The sequence below is a fragment of the Leopardus geoffroyi genome, chromosome D1 (assembly GCF_018350155.1).
Source record: "Leopardus geoffroyi isolate Oge1 chromosome D1, O.geoffroyi_Oge1_pat1.0, whole genome shotgun sequence".
NCBI lineage: Eukaryota > Metazoa > Chordata > Mammalia > Carnivora > Felidae > Leopardus > Leopardus geoffroyi.
In genome coordinates this window covers 68703915-68717383 of record NC_059329.1, presented here as the reverse complement: position 1 = coordinate 68717383, position 13469 = coordinate 68703915, and positions in this window count along the sequence as shown.

The following is a 13469-nucleotide window of genomic DNA, read 5'->3' as shown; positions in this document are numbered from 1 at the left end:
AATTGAGTGAGGGCTGCTCTGGGTCTGTGCCTGAGAGTCACAGGATCCCAGCACAAAGCAGGGAGGCATGGCCAAAGCGGCCTTCTAAGAATGCCTGAGAGGCCAGCCCTCAAGGTTTTCCATTTCCCTGAGGACCGAGGGAAGCATCTTATGATAAGGCCGTGGCTGTCCCGTGGACCGAATGGAGCAAAGCAAATTTATGTGGCATGCATGGCTCATTAAGGGCAGAATAGGAGGAGAGTGACACGGGAGAGGGGCAGAGGGAGGACTAGGAAAGAGGTGACATAAAACATCACCCCACTGGCTCCAGCCTGTATCTCCCCACTCCTCCCCCAGCCCTCTGGCCTCAGAGTTTCATACCGCTATTCCCTCCAAAGGGCCCTTCCTCTTGCTTTCCCACCAAGGACCATCACTCCCTTTCAGACTTGTCTAGATCACCACCCTGTGACATCTCCTCATCGCCTTGGTTCATGTTCCTTCCACATCCTGTGAACACTGTGTCCCTGTGACACTCCAGTTCTTTCTTACACACGTGTCACATCTTCAGAGAAGGGCCGTATCTCCTACATCCTTTCCTTCTTTATATTAAAAGTAGGCTTTTTCCTCTTAAATGTTCATTTATTTTTGAGAGACAGAGGGCAAGCAGGGGAGGTGCGAGAGAGAGGGGGACAGAGGATCCGAAGCGGGCTCTGGGCTTGAACTCACTAGCTGTGAGATCATGCCCTGAGCCGAACTTGGATGCTTCACTGACTAAGCCACCCGGGTGCCCCAGGCTTTTCCTTTTTTTGATCAAAGCTGTGCTCAATCAAAAAGAGGAATATAAAAAGTAATGTCATCACCCAGAGATTTGGAGAATCAATACCTTGCTGGATATGGACCTATTTCTAGTATCAATATATGCACCTATGAAATTGTGTGGCTATATAGGCAAGATCAGAAAGGGGTTACAAGTTTGAGTTTTGTAGTTGAATCACCTTAAATTGACATCTGTGTGACCTTAGATAATTAATCCCTTTCTGAATCTCAGTTGTCTGGTATATAAAATAGGGACAGTAAAGTTGTTACAAAGTTGTCATGCGGTTGTTGTAAGGATGAAATGAAATGATCCACAGAAATTCCACCAAGCATGATATATAAAATCACCATTGGTGGTGTGCATTTATGTACGTGTTAAAATACCCATAATAAGAAATTCACCATTTCGACCATTTCAAAGTGTGAAACTCGGTGGCATTTAGTAAATTCACAATGTGGAGTAACTATCAGCACTATCTCTTTCCAGAACATTTCTAGCACCCCAAAAGGAAATCCTACACCCCTTAGGCTGGCTCTCCCCACTCCTCTCTGCCCCAGCCCCTGGCAACCACTAATCTGCTTTCAATCTCTAAGGAAAATCACTTTCTCTTCAACCGTTGTCTCTCCCTCAGATTTTCCTGACAGCTTTCCATTCAAACCTCTCTCCAAACAAACTAAAGCAAACTTAAAGAAAGGGAAACAAACACAAAACTACAAAGCAAACGCAGAGGAACGATTTGGCTCCTCTCCTTGAGGCCCTAGAAGTCCCATCAGGAACTTTCTGTCCCTGCTGGTTTTGTCTGTCTCCAGGCTCCCTCACCCCAAATGCTGTCGCCTGGCTCTCTCCTGAGGGTGGCGGGGCCTCCTGGTTGTCAAATTCATGTTCTATTTCCAGCCGTCATCCTCGTCATCCGTCATGTTTTTGCACCGCATGATGCCGTGCCCCCCTCCCCTTTCTCAAAACCCTCTTTCCTTTGATTCCCAGACACCTCTTGTCCTATGTCTCTGGCCACCCAGCCTCAGTCTCTGTGCCTTCTTCTCTTCACCGTCCACAGCTCCCCTCGGGTCATCACATCCGCTGCCCCAGTGCCCACTATCACATGGACACCGGCCACTTCCAACTTCTCCTCCATTCCAGATCCCTGCGTTCATCTGCCCCCAGGACCTCCCAGAAGTCCTCGAGACATCTCACACTCAACAGATGCGCACTGAATTGTCCAAAACGCACTAAATATTCCTAATCTCACTAACGGTGGACCCCACTTCCCAAACTAGAATTTTCAGAGTCCTCTGTGGTTCCTCTCTTTTTTTTCTAAATCTTTTTCTTTTCCAAGTGGATAACAAAGCATGTCGGTATAGTTCAGAACCCTCTCTTGGGTCGCCTCCCTCCTATCCCGCCTTGTTGCCACAGTCTTAGTTTGGGTCCCAACATCTCTCAACAACTACAACAACCTCTTGAAAATCCACATGTGTCCTTTCCATAAGTGTCAGGATTCCATGTTCCAAAGACAAAAGCAATCAGGTTGTTCTCCTATTTAAGTATCTCCGTCTTCTAGAGTATACAGTTAAACTCCTCACCCTCAGCCCCCAGAATATGCTAGAAGCTATCACAAATCCTCCACTCTCTAGCATGGGTGGGCTTTCAGGTGAAGCTGCTCCCAATTCCTGGCCTCAGGGGTGGGACACGTGACCCAGGCTGGGCCAACTGGCAGTCTCCACCTCTCCGGCCCCAGTAATTGGCTCAGGCCCAAGTCAGAGCCAATGAAACACAATTCTGGGCTTTTATTTGAGCTATGGGGAAATCAGACCTCTTCTTTACACTGGACATAAAGGAAGAAGGTACAGAGACTAGAATGGCTGCATCTTGTGACCCAGGAGAGCCTCAGATTGGGGCCATCACTGGGCAGAGGAAAACCTCACCCTGGTGACATCTTTTGGGGCCTGGATCAAACCCTACCCATAACCATATACCCTTGGTCTCTTTTGTAAATGTAAGCCAACACATTTCCGCACTCTTTTTTTTCTTAAAATAGTTTGAATTAGGTTTTTTTATTACTTGCAAATTGAAGTTCCAACTCATACCTTTCAAGTCAGTATTTTCCAGATTTTGCTGAACATTAGAATCACCTGGGGGAGCTTTTAAAACTCCCAGGGCCAATTCAATCCTAACATCTCGGGTAGGTGCCAAGCATCAGTCATTTTTAAAGATCTCAGGAGACTTCACTGCATGGTGAAGTCTGGGAATCACTGCTTTAAGCCACGCAGGCTGCTTCCTCTGGGCTCCCCCAGCTCCCCGCCTACCAAGTAACTAGAGTTCTTTTCACCCCATATTATTGTCCTCTCTCTTTGGACTTTGAGAATCTTAATGGCAGATTCATGTCTTTATCCCTCTGCCTTGCATATGGTAGACTTCAGTAAGAGTTAAATAATGAACAGATGACTGACTGAATGAATGAGTGGGACAAGTCCATGCCATCTTCTGGTGTAGTTTTAACTTCAAGGCACCTTGAACTAGGTACAAAGTAAGAATGTTCAGGCTCTGGAGCCAGAGAGCCTTTGCCCAAATTCTGGCTTGATATGACTCAGGGCAAATACCCAGCTGCCAATGCCTCCTTTCTTCATCTATAAAATGTAAATACAAATAGCTCTTACATCACAGTGATGTCAGGATTTCATAAGTTATTACATGAAAAATTCTTAGAACATTGCTTGGTACATAGTTACAATAAATGTCAGCTCCTCCCTCCCTTTCTTTCCTTCCTTCTTCTCATCCTTCCCACTTTCCTTCCTTCCCTCCCTCCCTCCTTCTCTCCCTTCCTCCTTCCATCCCAGATAAATTTTTTTTAATTTTTTTTATGTTTTATTTTATATGTGAGAGAGAGACAGAGACAGAGACAGAGAGTGAGCAGGGGAGGTTCCGAGAGATGGAGACAGAATCTGAAGCAGGCTCCAGGCTCCAAGCTGTTAGCACAGAGCCCGACGCGGCGCTTGACCTAACTCACAAGCAGTGAGATCATGACCTGAGCCAAAGTTGGACGCTTAACTGACTGAGTCACCCAAGTGCACCCCTCCCCCACCAGATAAATATTAAGTACAGACTCCCTGGGTTGGCTAAGAAGTGAATGGGTGGTGAGGTGGGGTAGACAGTACATATGGAGGACTCCTTGCAAAATCCCCTGACTAGAAAGGGACACACAGACTAGGAAGAGGCAGACAGAGAGTGGTTTCTGGGGCTTTCATTTCTCTGCTGAAAGCCTTAGCATGTTTAGATGCAGAAAGAAAGATGTTGAAGGGTCAAGAGGGGCAGATTCGACACCTGCCATGGCCAGATCCACGAGAGATGGGAGGAGGGACAGCCTTGGACCAGAGGAGGATGGGTCTCTCTCAGACGCAAGAGGAATCACAGCGAGGAGGTGAGGAGGCCAGGGAGGCTGCAAAGGCTTCACACCTGTGTGCGATTTGGAGGTTGTTTTCCTTTGCAGTCTGTTAATGTGGGTGAATTGTGTTCAGGTGACTGGAAGTTTACTATGTGGGGGTGGAGAGCCAATTACTGGTTGGTGACAGAACAAAAGACTTGTAAAATTCCCAGTGCTGCTGGGCCTGCCCGGCCCACAATACCAACAGCACACAATCAGGTATTTTCAGAGGCACCTGAATAGAGCCTGTTATTTGCAGGAGGCCAGGTGAAGGGCTATTGTTTTGTATTATTCATCTCAGAGAATTTCATCTGTCTTAAAGGAACTCTTTCTCTGCCTGGGAGGAAGAGAAAGCACTTCCGCAGAAGAGCACAGCTTTATAACAGGATTCGTTGTATCAGAACTTTTCACCCGCAAGGTCTCTGTCGTTACGAACCTACGTGCTTCTACGTTGTTAGCAGGGTGGTTGCAGGGCTCTTTGCCGTGTTAGACGCAGCGGTAAGCATCCAGATAAGGACATCCTTGAAAACATCACTACCCTCCGCAGCTCTCCGTTTTCTTATCTGTGAAAGGAGGGAGTAGGACTATGGGCCTGGCCGCTCCCTTCCTCCCTCCCTCCCATCAACATGCATTCACTGAGCTCCCATCAGACGTTGGGTGCAACTGTAGACACTGTGGGGTGCACAGAGATCAACAAAACCCAATTAAGCCATTGTGCCTGCCCTTGGTTAGTTTGCAATTTCGTGGGGGAAACAATAACCGAAATCACTGTGTTGTGGTTCAGGCTTTCATCATCTCTCATTGAAACCCCTTCAGTGGGTTCCTAACCAGCTTCCTTGCTTTGTTGGGTTTTTCCACCACTGGGGGGAAAATGTTTATGAAGCACATGTCCAATCTGGAGGCTGATATCCAGCCCCATAACACGACAGGGACCCCATGCCTCATTTCCTTTACTCATGCTATCCTCTCCTGAAACCCTATGTCTTGCAAACTTAACCTTCAATGTCTTGCATTACCTGCACCCACACCTTGATGGAAAGAACTGCTCGCTCCTACTGTACTAACCCCAATGTTTTTAAACACACCTCAGCTGTAGCGCTGATCACGGCATGACCATTTCCCTGTGTGTCTCTTCTAAGAGCCTGTAAGCTCCTATATTAGGAAGGGGCACACCTGAATTAGTCAGCGCATGGCACTTAACTGGTACTGAATTAATGATTGTGAAGTCATCAAATGCCATAGGTGAGAAACGTGTTAGGAAAGGCACAGTCTCTGGGGAAATTCCTGGGTATAAATATAAGGCCCTGTGTTCTCCCAAGCCATAATTGTGCATCTGAAGGAAACTCAGAGAGCAGGGACCTGGGGACTTTCTTCTAGTATCGCAAACAAGGAAACAAAGCATAACACATCAGTCTTATCCCCACCATACAGCTTTACAAATCTTGTCATTTTGCCGTTTGCTTCAGATGTTTTTGTTGTTCTTTCTTTTTTTTTTAGAAACACAACCATTATAGGTAATCATAACCCCGAAGGGACACATTCCCTTTCCTCATGAATGGTGTTCTTCATGGTGCTTAACATTCTAATATATATTTTTACACCATTACCATACAGGCATATATTTCTAAACAAGGTTTTGTAATGTTTTTCATATTTCTAATCATTAATTTGATATGAATTCATACTATGAAATTATGATGTTTTACCTTTGTCTTTGAGATTGATCCATGTTGATATTTGAAAATTATTCACGAGGGTCTGCTTTGTTGGTTAGTATTCCACTGAGTGACTGTAACACATTTGATTTGCTCATTCGCCTGCTGAGAGATATTTTTTTTTGCTATTATAATTGATACCACGAAAACATCCTGTGTATATCTCCTTCTGGACGTGTAAGAGTTTTTCCTACATGTGTAGAATTGGTATGGCTGGATCATAGGGAATATTTATTTTCATCTTCACTAGGTAGGAACACATTGCTCTCCTAAGGGATCCTGCCTATTTCCTGCCATCGGTGCTGTCTTACCCAGAATGCACCAGTGCAATCCACAGTTGGCGTTATCAGACTTTAAAAGTCTTGCCAATCCGATGGGGATAAAATATCTCATTGTCATTTTAATCTGCATTTTCCCAATTACGGTGGAGGTGAAGCTTATGTTTATTGAACATTTGGGTGTCATTTATTTGTGAATTTCCAAGTCATACCCTTTGTTCATTATATTCTGCTAGGTGGCCTTTTCCTTATTGATTGTAGAAGTTCTTTACTTATTCTGGATATAGTCCACATCTCATCTTTTTATTTGGTTGTGTCTTTCCTTGAACTTTTGCCTTAATCTTAATTTACAATAAATTTATTGTTTCCTTTATGGTCTGTGGGTTTGTTGTTGTTCTTTCTCTCTAAAAAATATTTCCTTACCTGAATGCCATAATTATAGCCTTTTATATGTACATTCTGTTCCAAAAAGTCTCACATTCTTTTTTTTTCTTGAGTTCCATCTTGAATTTTCACTTCTCCGTATGGAAACCAATTATCCGACCTTGTTTACTGAATGGGCTATCCTTCGTCATATGTCAGGTATTCGGATACATGTGGGTCTATTTCTGGGCTCTCCCCTCTATCCCATTGGTCTATCCCATTCCTGCACGAATTCCTTCAGATCAGTGGCTTCCTCATAGGCCTTAATAGCTGGCAGGGTCAGTCTTCTTGTTTTTCTTCACAGTCACTTAAGCTATTCTTTGGCCTTCTCTCTCCCACGTGAATTTTAGAATTAGCTTGTAAATCTTTATTGAGATTTTGGTAGGCATTTTGCTAAATTTACACACTAATTTGAGAGAAATTCTCACATTTGTGGTATTGAATTTTCCAATCCATGAGTCAGGTAAAGCTCTCCGTTTTCTCAGGTTTCCTTTTGTGTGGGATGTGGCCATGAGCCCCGGAGCACCATTCCCAATGGAAGAGTAAAGTGCATCTGAGAAAGTGATCACCGGGCGTGGGCAGAGCCGAGCCAGCAGGAAATGAGAGCAGGCTGTTCAAACGGACTGCCGAGGTTTGGCTGCTTCCTAACCCCACTGTGGCAGATACTACCAGTGCTCCAAACCTGGGGCTCTCAGCTGCCTTCCAACCTGGTTCTTTAGGCAGTCCCCCCACCCCCATCAGAGCTGGTGAGGCCGAGTGATGAAACCACTATGCCACCCCGCCTAAATCTCTCAAAGCAGAGAGGCATTTGCTGGGACCCTATGACATCCCAGCACTGGTGGCTCTGAGGGACTTTGCAGGCCTGCATGGGGCTCCAGGCCGGCTGCCTTCCACAGACAGAAGTACAGGCACATAGTACCCAGGAGCTTCTCCCTGGAGAAATGGTAGATTTCAGGCAAACCAAAGCGCTGAGTAGACTGAACAAGGGCCTACTTTGCCACACGATCCGGTTTTGACTTCTCATTCCTGCTACCAGGCTCCTCTGTGTTTGTAAGTGCAGAAGCCCTTGGGATCTGGTCCCCGAATGCCTGGTAGTGGAAGCTCTTTATGTTTCCTTACACCTTTTATGGAAACAAATCACTACAGTCTATTATGGAAAGATGACAACAGAGGCTTCAGGATCTCCACCTTGCTCCCCCTGGACCTTCTGCATGTGGTGCACAGGAGGGGCTTACCTGACGCGGGTTACAGTCGGAGAACGTGTCTTCAGTACCCATCACATGTGAGGCACTGGGTTAAGGGCTTAAAAGATACGTCCGCAGCACAGCGACGCGATCATCTTCCTTTTGAGATGAGAAAAAAAGGCGCAGGGAGCTGAAGTGACTCATCCCACCAGGGTCCCACAGACAGTCGGTGAGAGAACTGGGAGCCAAGCTCGATCTACCTGTGGCCGTGGAATCCAGGTCCAGTGCCATGAACTCACTTTCGCCTGTTCCTGACGAGAGGGAGAGGGAAGAAAAGGGAGACACAATGGAAGGAAGAGAGGGAAAGAGGAAGCTGGGGGCGGGGAGGGAGGGAGGCTGGTGGAGTTGGAGGCTCCAGGCCTGACCCCCTTTTTCCTCCCCCAAGATCTGCATCCGGGGGTCCTGTGCACCCAGAAGCCCCATTACCACAGTCTCCCAGAGTGCTCCTCTTTGCCCTAGGAGGAAGGAGGGGGGTGGAGGACAGATCTTCACAGCCGAGGACCCTCTCCGAAGGGGAAGGCACAGTTCATGGAGGGCTGGCGGGTGCAGAGGAGAGTCCTGAACGCAATTAGCAAGATAACCTGACCTTTGCAACAAGGCCGGAAAAGCCTTAGCCACCCATGACCGCTGTGGCCTGGGAGGGGGGCTCGGCTAAAGACCAAAGGGAGTACTAGAGAGGCGATCTGAAGAGTATAATTGGGTTAAACATTATAAAAACAAACAAACTCTTCCAGACATAGAAACATGTATCTCGAGGGGTGGAACTCAAAATTTTCTTTTCTCTGTTCAGGTATTCTACTATATGCAGATATTACAGTGGGTATAATTCTCTTTCTCTTGCTTCATTTGCTGGATGTTGCTAAGAGATCATACCCACCTCTCAGCGGATGGAAGGGACAGGGTGTATGTGAGCAGAGGGAGTGGCTGTGGGCGCAGGGAGGCCACCGCAGGGAGGAGCTGGCCTCCTGGGAGCAGATGCTCAGGTGAGGTGCACATTCCATAAGGCACGTTGCTGGGCCATTACCTCAGCCAGGAAGGAATACTCTGGACTTTAGAATTCACTTTTACCTCCCTCTTCCCTGCTCCTGGCTCCCCAGAACTCCTCCCTTTCTTGATGGCTCCTGAAGGAGTTCTAGAAGGCCGTCTCTTGTCCCCAGATCCCTGGGGTACGGGCCTAATTGGAAACCACTCCGGTTTGCCCCTCGGTAGGAAATGAGGCAGACAGGATGTTGGTGCCAAGGCAAGCCAAAACCCTAGTCAGCATGGGAGGCGTCTGCAAGCTTCCTGCCATGAGCAGCTGGGCTCAGCTACAAGGCATGCTGGGACAGGAGTAGTGGGAGCCGGCCCCAGGGGTGACGGACTGGCTGCTGCCCTGGCAGGGGCTCCAGGCAGGTGGGCGGGGCTCTGACAGAAAGCATCTCTGGCATGTGCCAAGGGTGTGTGTCCTCAGGTGGGCAGCAACATCTCCTCTCCCAGGAGTTCTGTAGTTCTTCCTCTCCAATTGCTCAGCCTGTGCCGATCCCTGTGCGATTACTTGAGGAGCCAAGGAGGACAGACAGAAAGCAGTGGTGCAGGGGAGAAGGGACCATGCCAAATCTGCCAAATTAAAATATCTCTGTTATCCTTTGCCACAATACTGTTGCGCGGCTGTGGCTGCTTCTGGCTCCCAAATGTGGCGCCAATCATGTCGCGCATCCTGCATTGTTTTTTGAAATGTGATCTTGCCATTTCCCCATCAAGAGGTGACACCTATTTCTTTGCCCTCTTGAATTTGGGAGGATGCTATGACTGTTTTGACCCATAAAATATGAGGGAAGTGATGCTGTACCAGAACCGGCATAGCCCTTCACCAGCCTGGCGGCTTCATCTTCCTGCCTCTTGGAAGCCAGTGGCCGTGTTGTGAGAGGCTCATGCCACATGGAAGGGTCATGTGCAGTCAGTAGCCCCAGCCAGGCCCCCAGATGACAGCCAGCCTCAAGCACCAGCCATCTGCCTGAGCCATCTCAGACCCCCGGTCTAGTGGAACCTTCAGGTAACTGCAGCCCCCATTGCCATCTGACTGTGATCATATAAAAGGCCCCAGGTGGGAATTGCCCAGCTGAGACTGGTCAATGCACAAAACAATGGGAGATCATAATAAATTCGTATATAATAAATTGTTTTAAGCTACTAAGTTTGGGGGTGGTTTGTTACTCCACAATAGCTAGCTAGATCAGAAATAGAATATCCAAAACATATGCCATAAACCAACACCACGTAGGGCGCCTGGGTGACTCAGTTGGTTGAGCATCTGACTTCGACTGAGGTCATGATCTCACAGTTTGTGGGTTCAAGTCCTGTGCCGGGCTCTGTGCTGACAGCTCAGAGCCTGGAGCCTGCTTCAAATTCTGTCTCCCTCTCTCTCTCTGCCTCTCCCTGCTTGCGTTCTCTCTCTCTCTCTCTCTCTCTCTCTCAAAATAAATAAACATTACATTAAAAATTATTTTTAAAAACCCCAGCCACCTGTATTATTTCTCATGTGTCTGTTGTTTATGTGACTTCAGTCAGTTGGCGAGGGGCTGGCTGCCCTGGGGTGGCCTCAGCTGGGTCAACCCAGCTCTCTCTACCTGATCTCTCATTCCCCAGGCGAACCCAGGCTGTTCTCATGGCAGCATCAGGGGTTCAACAGGCTTCTTAACAGGCTTGGAACTGGCATGCTATCACCTCCTCTAAATACTGTTCAAAGCAAATCTCAAGGCCAGTACATATCCAAAGGGTGGGGAAGTCGATTCTCTGTCTTGGTGAGAGGGTCTATAAATTCACAGAGCATGTGAATAATAGGAGGAGTGGAGAATTGTGGCTGTTTCTGTGATCTATTATAGCATCTAATGAGGATATTAAGAAGTTTGCTGAGGGTTATAAGACATAAACCCTTCCTTTGTTTTTACTAGTGTCTTTAGTTAAATCTCCATTGCCCACTAATACTTTTCATTATTTTAACTTCTCAGCCTCTACATGGAGGTAAGGAGAAAAGGACTGCGAGAAGTAGCTTTTAGGTGGCCAGGCTTTCTTGTCAAGTGCCCCAGTCTTGTGGTTTTCAAATGGGGCTCTGTAAAGCCCTGGGGTTCTCTGGTGGCTTCTCAGCAGCTACCACGAGGGGAGTGGGTATGTCTAAGTGTGATGTCCCCACCTAAATCAGCCAGTTTTGTTCTCCGGTGATTTCCTTTGGAGAAATGTTAGGCAGCTTTGAAAAAAATAAAAGGAAAGATTTGAGGTCCTCTGAACTAGATCAACCTCTCAGTCTTAGAGAAAAGAAAAAAGTCTTAGTGAAGTTGAGTGTCTACTCCAAGTTACTCAGCAAATGGCTGTCTTGGCTGGCCAGACTGCTGACCCACCATTTGATCTGAGACTAGCTCTCTTAACTTATTCCCCCTGCCCTTCACTGGGTTAAGGTAGGAGAAGTTTGCGGTAGCTTGGTGGACACGGGGAAACCAAGGCATGCATAAATGATATTCCTGACACTTTTTAAATTCTATTTCCCCAACAAGTGGGATCATTCACTGTCCTTGAGCCTCGAACCTCAGTGACCCCCATTTATACACACACATACCCTCACATACTCCCTATAGGGCTTGATCCCCAGAACCACCAACAATTCAGGGCATCATGTTGGCAGACAGGCTGGGTTGGCTGGTCGACCCCAAAACAGAACTGAGTATGCTGGGTGGAGTTGACTCCTACAAGGCAGATGGAGCTCCATCTGGAAGAAAAGCTCATCTCCCAGGAGAAGTCCTGGTCTTGCTTAGAGCCTGTGATCTCCTTGTTCTCCTTCCAGTGTGTTAATTCCATTTCTTCCCAAGTTAGATTTTTTAGGACAGGGGCTATTTATAGCTCCTCCTAAGCCCTTTTCAGTCTGTTTCCTGTTCAAGTACTGCATTAGTCACCAGAAAGTGTCTCAGGCAATCGCCGAGTGCCTGCCTGATCTCAGCAACAGGGAATAGGGATGATGGTCAGACTCAGGGTGGTCCTGTGGGGAAGGGGGGAAGTAGGAGGCAGCAGGCTGAGCAGGGAGGCAGAGGGAGCATCCCCTTTCCCCCATCCTCTGTGGCATGAAGTTCTGAGTCCTTATGGCTTCCTAGAGTTTGCTTAGCCCTTGGAGACACAGAAACTCCGCTGAGGCACCTCCATTTGGACACATATTTTTGCCATTACTTGATGACCTATTTGCATGCAGCTCCTTGTAGAGAATTTCCTCCCAAGCCATATACGGTGATTTCATTGCACCACAAACCAAGGCTTCTCTTCACAGTCAGTGAGAGGCTCCTTCCTGACTTCCTCCTGCCTGTCCCTGCATCTCTCCTTTTTACTGGAGCCTGCCTAGGCTGCTCTGAGCTTTCTCCAAGCCCAGGTCTCACCAAACATGTTTGTTCCCAGGAAATTACCAGCTTCATCTGAGTGAAAGGCCCCTGATCTGAGCTTTTATGTTCACGGGCCCAGGAGCAGCGACCTCTGAGGCCAAGGGGAGGAAGAGGCAACTTCAGGCAAGGGAGTGGGCAAAAGAGCATCAGCCAAGCCCTCCATGCCTCTTCACCTTCCCATGCCTCTGTTCATGTGGTTCCCTTGCCCGAGATGCACACACGGGACCGGGGTGAACGTGTCAGGGGACCCGCTGCTAAAGATCTTCATCGGGGCACCAACATCCCCTAGCAGCCGCTGGCCACCTTGAACGCTTTGATCAACCTCTACAAATCCTTAGCGAAGAAGTTGAGTTCAAGTTCCTGACCCTGCCTTGCTGGGGACAAAAGAGGGAAAGGTAGAGAGGTGTCGGAGCTTCTGTTTGCATAGCACATCATCAGGTGGCCAGCATCCCACAGACCGCCATCTTTCCAAGTGTAGCTTTACCAATTCCACAAGCCCCAAACCAGGGCACTCCTGCACCTTGAACAGAGCTCCCGAGGGCTTCAGAGACAAGCCTCTAGGCTCTCCTCAGAGACAGCGGCCCCCTCTGTCCCAGCTTCTGGGTGCACCGGGCTCCCTAACACCAGATGGTCGTTGAGCACGGCTTTGTGCCAGCTGCCTGCCGAGTGCTATGGAGACAAACGCTCCAAATGCTCAGAAACCATCTTGGTGAGAAGGTGTTTGGGCTAAATGGGACCTTCCAGTCTCACTCAGAGAGCTGGCATGGATGCCAGAGCCCTGAGCGGTGGAGAAGAAAGAATTCAAACTTGAGACAAGCATGCCAGATGCCAGCCCAGGCCCAGGCATATCAGGGCCACTCCACATCTGTGAGGCGCACCAGCAATCTGGCGCCACTTTTCTGATTTCCATTCAGATTCCATCTAGGAGATATATTACAGACTATCTCCCCACAGAGCACCTTCAGTTATATCCTTGCGAGTGCCAGAGCCCAGAAGATGCGGTCAGGGGCAGCTGAGTCAGACTTAGTCAAGGATGAGATTGCTTCGGCCAGAGCTGGAGGCCTTGGGACTTATTTCCAGGGGGTAGGTGATCCAGGAGCAGGGCGAGGAGGTCCCTCTTCTGGGACCGTGACGACGGACTCTGAAGCAGAGAACATCAGAGGATGAGAACCTCATCTAAGCTCCTCTTAGAATGAAGCTC